The sequence below is a fragment of the Pinus tabuliformis genome, chromosome Q (genome assembly GCF_031772625.1).
Source record: "Pinus tabuliformis cultivar Carrire ecotype Pingquan chromosome Q, CPIR1, whole genome shotgun sequence".
Taxonomy (NCBI): Eukaryota; Viridiplantae; Streptophyta; class Pinopsida; order Pinales; family Pinaceae; genus Pinus; species Pinus tabuliformis.
In genome coordinates this window covers 910,992,423-910,999,882 of record NC_142296.1, presented here as the reverse complement: position 1 = coordinate 910,999,882, position 7,460 = coordinate 910,992,423, and positions in this window count along the sequence as shown.

Below are 7,460 nucleotides of genomic sequence, written 5' to 3'. Positions count from 1 at the left end.
TATCCTCATAACAATATGTTACATGGCATAGTATTTTCAATGATGTAATGCATGGTAGTAATGATATGATGGTGATTTACTTATAGTGACTTGGAGATGTGATTGTGATCTACTTGACATTGATAGTGACTTGGAGACATGACAATGATATACTTGACAATGACAGTGACCTTGTTACATGACTGTGACCTTGATAAAAACAGTGAATGTATTCTCTTGATGACAGTAACCTCTGATGCATGATCCTTTCCATGGAAGTGACCTTGATATATGAGTTGTCTCTATGATGACAAAGATGGAAGCAACTTTGAAGTGAGCAGTGATGATGGTACTTGGCATAGTTGAGTTTAGTATAGCAATAGTAGTGGCAATGAAAATTGCCACTAGACAAAGGCAGTAGTGAAGTAAAATAGATAAAGGTAGTAGTGAAGTGAAGCAATAATGGCAGAAGGAATGGAAGTGATAACTGACGATGAACCACACTTGTTGGTTCGAAACGCGTCGACAAATGATTTTCCATGTGATTTTCGCCGAAAAATCTCTCTCTTAAAGGGTTCATGTTGACAGTTAGGGTTTGATATGAAAATTGAGCAGAGGAAAAATTGATTAACAGAGAGTATATAACAATTTCTTGTATTACAGCTTCTTTATATTAACATTGAGCACAAGTGGATCCATTCTGAAAATATATGAAACGTGGTCTATAGTGGTAAGTTGAAGGTTGGATCATTCAGGGCAAGTGGCAGCTTGTTGAGCAGGGTGGCAGGGTGGTGCAAGGAAGGAGAGTGGATTCTCCTTCAGGTTGAAGTCTGAGAACACTTTAGGGTGGCAGGGGCCCTGCTAGGGTAGGTTGGAGCCTGCATAGGGCGTTGGAGCATCCTTCATGTTGGAGCTTGAAAACTAGGGCATTAGAGCGTCCTTCTAGTTGTAGTTGGTAAAAACGGTGTTGGATTGTCCTACAGGTTGGATAATGTAAACTAGGGGGTTGGATCCTCCCTCAGTTGGAGTAGAAAATATTGATGTATATTTGATTAAAGAAAAATATTAAGAAGAATTTGGTGGTTTTTCTCCCAAAGGGGTTTCCACCTAAAAATTTGTTGTCTATTATCTTGAAGTTTGCACATTGTTGAATCGTGTTGTTTTCTGTTGTTTTCTGTTACATCTAATGATAATATTAATGAATGGTATGTGAAATTAAAAATATACTAATTGAAGAGAAATATTGATTCACCCCCCTCTCAGTATTTCCAAGAGTATCTTGAGCATCTTGAGAGGGCTTTGCATTTTTCAAGTGGGGTTATGTCATTTGTGACTACTTAATGCTAATAATTGCAAAATAATTCTTATCTTTGTGATATTAAATTTCTTGTTTATTAAAATTTCACAATATTTGGCTCAACTTGTTTTTATCTACAATGATCCAAAGTTGTCTCACCACCTCTATGAATTTGTTACAACGTTACCTTTACCATCAAGCATGGTATGGTCAAGTTGGTATCAACACCTTGAACAATTCCCACCATCTCTTCCAAGCATCTGCATTGAATTTAGTACGCTTTATTGATCTATATCAATAAGTTTCACTTCTCAATATGAAACATGACTATCTATTTGTTGTTGATAATTCCCTCCTGTTGATCCATTTATGGTTTCTATGTCCCCCTCATTCAATGAAAAATGTATTCACCTATTCATTTTATTTCTTGTGTCATACAAGCACAAATACTAGAAGACAATTACATCGAGAATCTACAAATGATCTGGTGACTAAGTTATGCATACATAGACACTCTCCTCCCATTATATAATATAGGTGAGGGATGTCGAAAATAGAAACAAGACCTAAGTCCACTAGCAACCTTATGTAGTTCAATAGAGTAGATCCATCTAAGGAGATCTTTTCTCCAATTTGTACACATGTTGTAAGGCGGTTGGACTCCATCTTCCAAGTTTTGAACTCTCCAAGCTAAGGCTCCATGTATCAAGCACTTCTCATCACAAGGTTGTAGGCTTTCCAAGAGAAGCTCCTAAGTTCCATTGCTCCTCCTCCATGTGTGTTCTATGTTGACCAAAAATTCTAAGCAGTTCACATTCTAGGCTATTAGAGTTCTTATTTCTCAGACAATATTCTCCTCAGCATGGCACGACAATGATGAAAATCCTTTCAACAATGACATGATTTACTAGAGGTCATCTCAAGCTCTGTACAACGATGCTTGTAATGAGATTGCACAACACTAGTTTTCATTATGGAGGAGGTGAAGTTATGTAGAAGAGAAGAGGGTGCATGCTTGTTGAAGGCATGCATGCACCAATCTTAGTATTTTTCTAGCTTTTCTAGCTTTATTTAATTCATGTTTACATGCTACTTTAGATTTAAGAATTCTATTTTTTCTTTTTTTAGTGTTCAATTCAGTTTTTATGTTAGTTGAATTGTTAGATTCTATACATGATCTATTCTTAGATAGGGTGAAAATCCCTGGGATACCTAGCGTGAATTTCATTAGAGGTTATATCTCAAGAGGAAAGTTATTCCCTAGGTTGTATGAAATGGTTTATATTCCATTCAAAGGTTGAGCTACTATATTCTTTGACTTAGTCATCTCCAATGGGGGTGCTCCATTATTAAAAGTTGTATCCATGTAGGAGGTTGCACTAGGTGACCAAATTAGGGTTAGTGTCAAACACAATGAAACTAAGTGCTTCTTGCATGTGTTCAAATACATTGTATATTATCTCTACTTCTTATTATATAAAGAAGATACGGGACACACCACTTTGTTGGTTGGTGATATTTTTGGTTTTGAGTTATTACAATGTATTTTCTTATTTTCATTCTCAATAGAAGATAGAAGTGATTGGGAGTTAAAATGCATGTCTAATTTGTAGTTTGTGTTTGTAAATTTGAGTATTCAGAGGTCAATGTTTTCACATGTTTCAATCTTAAAATTTACCTATGTTTTTAGGGTTATTATTTTAATGTAGAATATTCCTCCATATTTAGAAATTTAACATGGGATAGATGATAGGAGTTTTGATTATGAATTAATTAATGTTGTTAGTCTTTTATTATTTTGGATTTGAGTTGTGTTGTACCATGGAAGACAACCTCCGATTGAGGAGAGGTCAATGCCCAAGACATTTATGTTAAATAGTGAAAATATAAATTGGTTGTCCCATTGTTCAAACCCCAAAGATTATTATTTTAATGGAAATGCTTCTTAATCTGCAATGGAAAGAAAAAAATTGTTCAACGTGGACTTCTTCTGTTGATTAAAATTTTAATGAAAGAATAGACAGAATGATAGTGGAAAGTTTCCAACACACGCTGCTTAATGCAAAATCTTTGTTTTCAACCTTAGAAGAAAAATATTATTAGCATAATATGGTGTATAGGAAAGAGGAGCACATCATTAAGGAATCTTTAACTTTAAATCACAAGAAACTGATTTACAGAACTGTAATATTAAAGACCAACAACTTCATTACTCTTTACTATGAAGAAAACATGAAATGGAATAACAGGGAAAATCATTATGTATTCAATAGGTGTCTAGAATCATTTTATACTCTTTATGCAATTCCACATGAAGATAAAAAGATACAAGTATTTTTTGCTTTTGAGGTCCAGAACTCGGAACCCTCATTTCTCTTTCTAAATAAGATTTATACAAAATTTCAAAATACAGTTAGAAAACTGTCAACTTCCCAAAACTACATAACTTCCTAAACTACTTTAAAACTAATAGTTCTTTCGAACTTTACATCACAAAAAGAGAAAATATTAATATATGATCCAAAAATGTATGACTCAAATTCACAAGAAAAGTGGCACTGCTTTATCTGGTGATCTGAGATTGAGTTGCAGATGAAGGTCCTGCCTCTGTAGTAGCTATTGATGGTGACATCCACTCCCTGCACTTTTTCCATATGGTTGTATTAGGACTGGGACTCTTATCAAACTTTGAGTGTGCCATCCTAAAGTTAGTAATTCTATTGTATGTTGGTTTGTCCACAAAAAGAGTTATCATCAACCACAACAACTGAAAATCCCTCTACAAATAGTTGACAATAGTTGCTCCTTTCAACATTGTTGTCCTTTCATGAGTTGATCCAATTTTTCTTTTTGCCTCCACCAAAAAATTCTCATAAGTCTCCCAGCATAATAAATTGCCTTGCTCGTCCCAGTATGAAGTTCAACTTTCTCTTGTTCTCTTATCAAAATTAGTGTTGAATTTCATTACAACTACCTTGACCTCTGTTAATTTTGTCTTTGTTATTTTCCTGTAGAGGTTATTCATAATCATTTTTTTTGTTTGTAGCAGATATTTAGTTCTATCTTCAACTCCTAATTCCCTTAACTATTGAGAAGATTGTGAATTAAGGAAATCTATCATTTTATTTGCGAACTGAGCTCTTTGTTGTAACTTATGTTTATTTGCAACAATTAGATTTTCTAAATCTCTGATGATGATATTTTCTTCTTCTACTATGGAAAATGATTCCTAGATGTCTCTAACAGTATGAATGATGTCATTCCATAGAATCTCTCTGGCCTGAATAAGGGACATGTTTCCCTTCACCTTCTCTTTTAATTCTTTGATTTCGTGGGAAGCAGCTTGAAAGTCATTTCTTTATTTGTCTGCATTTTCCTTAGACATGGATATTTCTCTTTCATTAGCCCTTATGATTTTCAATGTAGTCTCATCATCCTTCTCCACTTTCTACATTTCATTCTTAGAAATATTCATTTCGGTCATGAATCTAGTCAGCTTATCAGTTGGGTCTTCTGAATTAGCTTGTGTTACAATAGTACAAACATGAGATTCAATCTTCTATTACAGAACAATGTTTATTTCTTTCAAATTAGAAATTTCATCATCTCCTAAGTCAAAATTTCTTTCTCCTTTTCCACCTATGAAACTTATGGTGCCATTGTGTGTTCTATTGCAAGCATCTTCAATTTCTTTCTCAATACTTGGACTTATGTTTCTACTCCCTACAACAATTGTTGAACAACACTTATGTCCTCTAGATTTACTCCAATATTAACAATCATCTTCTTCAACTCTTCATTCTGAGTGACTAAAGCTCTTGAGTAGATTTTTCTAACTTTATTTGATTCACCACCTTTTCTAATAAATTTTCTGCTCTATTGGCAGCCAAGGAGGTCTTCTTCAAATCACTATAAAGTAATTCCCCAGTTTTCCTATGCAAATTAATTTTTTTAGGCAGAGGGATTTCCCTATCATCCACTATCAAGTTGATAGTATTGAAACCAGAAGAAGAAGATAAACTTAAGGCAGAAGGGTGAGAGAAATCTAGTTTAAGTTGATTTCTCTCCAGATCCATAGTTGAAAGAAATCTGGTTTGATAATCTAAAACAAATTGTGCCTCCACCCGGGATTCCATATTTTCTCTGACCTTCTTGTTTCTTTCTTCAATTTGTGAATACATATGTTTAATCATTGCCATTGAACTCTAGCTAGTTTCTTCTGGAATAGGAGAAGAAGGTGTACAAACAACTTCTCCTAATTGCAACTAAAATGATGATGAACTACCACCTTCAGACAGCTTAGCCTTCTTTGAGCTTTTGTTTGTTTCTTCTTCTAAGTCAATGACATCCTCACTGCTTCTTTTTAAACTTTTCTCACTTTGATGAGGGGTCTCGATTTCAATTCCTCTTGATAGGCTAGTTTGGCCTCCATTAGCTAATTTCTCCATCTCTGGTTTGGCTTCATGAATAAAGGGAGCATAAGCATTTTCTACCCTCCTGTTTAAAATAATGTGATGTGGTTCATATGCCCACTTTTCACCCAGCTGTAAATCCGTCTCTTTAAGTAATTTTTTCACTTCTCCTACAGCTTGTCTATTGTTTACAATGAAAGGTCCCACTATCTTTGGAAATTTAAACAAGTACCCCTTCCTTGCTAGCACAAAGTGTATTTAATCTACATTTAAGATCTGTCTAGTGAACACCAATGAAAAAAATATCATAGGTACAAAAGTTGGAAGTCTGAAAGGGGAAACTTCTGCTCCATATAATTTGATCTCTAAATAATTCTCAAATTGAATCCAATCACCAAATTTTACATCTTTACTAAGCTGAAGTAAATACTATGCCTATAGTAAAAAACAAGGTGGGGGATAATTGTTCAAAATTCAATAAACAATTGATAGGAAAGAAAAATAAAAATACATCTATCCTTGTCCATTTCCAATGGTTCTTATGACATCTGTCCAAAATACCATTGAATTCTTGTTTTTATGAGGGTCCATGATATTCAACCCTAAATGCATGAATATTTCCACATGAGTGTACAAAAAGAGATATGTAACAAGAGATGGAAATCTAAAGCAACTAGTGAGGGGAAGATATTAATTGAGAATTTACCATTTTTCCCAGAAGGCAGGTATGTCAAAAATTGTTTCTGGGTTCATCATCAAATTGAACATTCCTAAAATGGATTTATCAATAGTGTTTGTATCCTCCTTTCCTAATATTTTGGCCAAAATATGTAGCACAGGTCTAACTTCTTCAACAAAAGTATCTAGAGGAAAATGAGAAGGCTCCATAGGAAAATTTTTTCCAGTAGGCATTAAAAAGAAACTGAGTTGAGCATAATTAGAAGTAGACAAGTCTTGGAAAGTTGAAAATGAAACTTCTTCTGAAAAAGGAGCGTAAGAGCTTGCAGATGGAAAGCATAAATATTGATGAATTAACAAGGCTAGAACTTGAAAAAAAATTTACCCTAATTTATTCATAACAAAACATTTTTTAGGGTAAAGGGAAGAGATAAGCCAATTTATAAACTTAGGGAAGATGTAATTCTGATGAATCATAGCAGCTAGGACACTAGACCTAATAAAAACAACATATATAGGGGACTCAGCTTAGTTTAGAAAAATTTGATGATAAATTTCTATATAATTCATTGAACAAACTGGGTCAAAAATATCTCTCTCAGTATCCATCAACAGAATATGAAAAGTAGAACCTCTGATAGCGACTTTCTTCGACATTTTCCAAATTCTGAATGCTAAGACTTTATGTAGATGTCAGAATAGTGGCCAGTGATGATGACTGGACTTGCAACCTATACAATTTGATTTTTTGACAGTAGGAACAAAGGACAACAATGAGGGAAATTTAGAGTAAACGAGATTTATAAGAAAATTGGAGTAACAGGTGGGAAAACAGAATTAATGACAATTTGAGAGAATTGAGAAATGAGTTGGCAACAAGATGGATGAAACGATAGATAATGTGGAGGATGAGGTGGTGAAAGAATAACGATAATAGTACAATGGTAAATGGATGACATACATCCCACTCACTTTCCAACGTCATACAGGGGCAAAATCTAGCATGGGAGAGGATGGATTCCCCTTGCAACCAATTCTAGTCGTAGATATGTTGATCAGAATGGAGTTGAAAAGTCACTACAGGGGGAGACTAG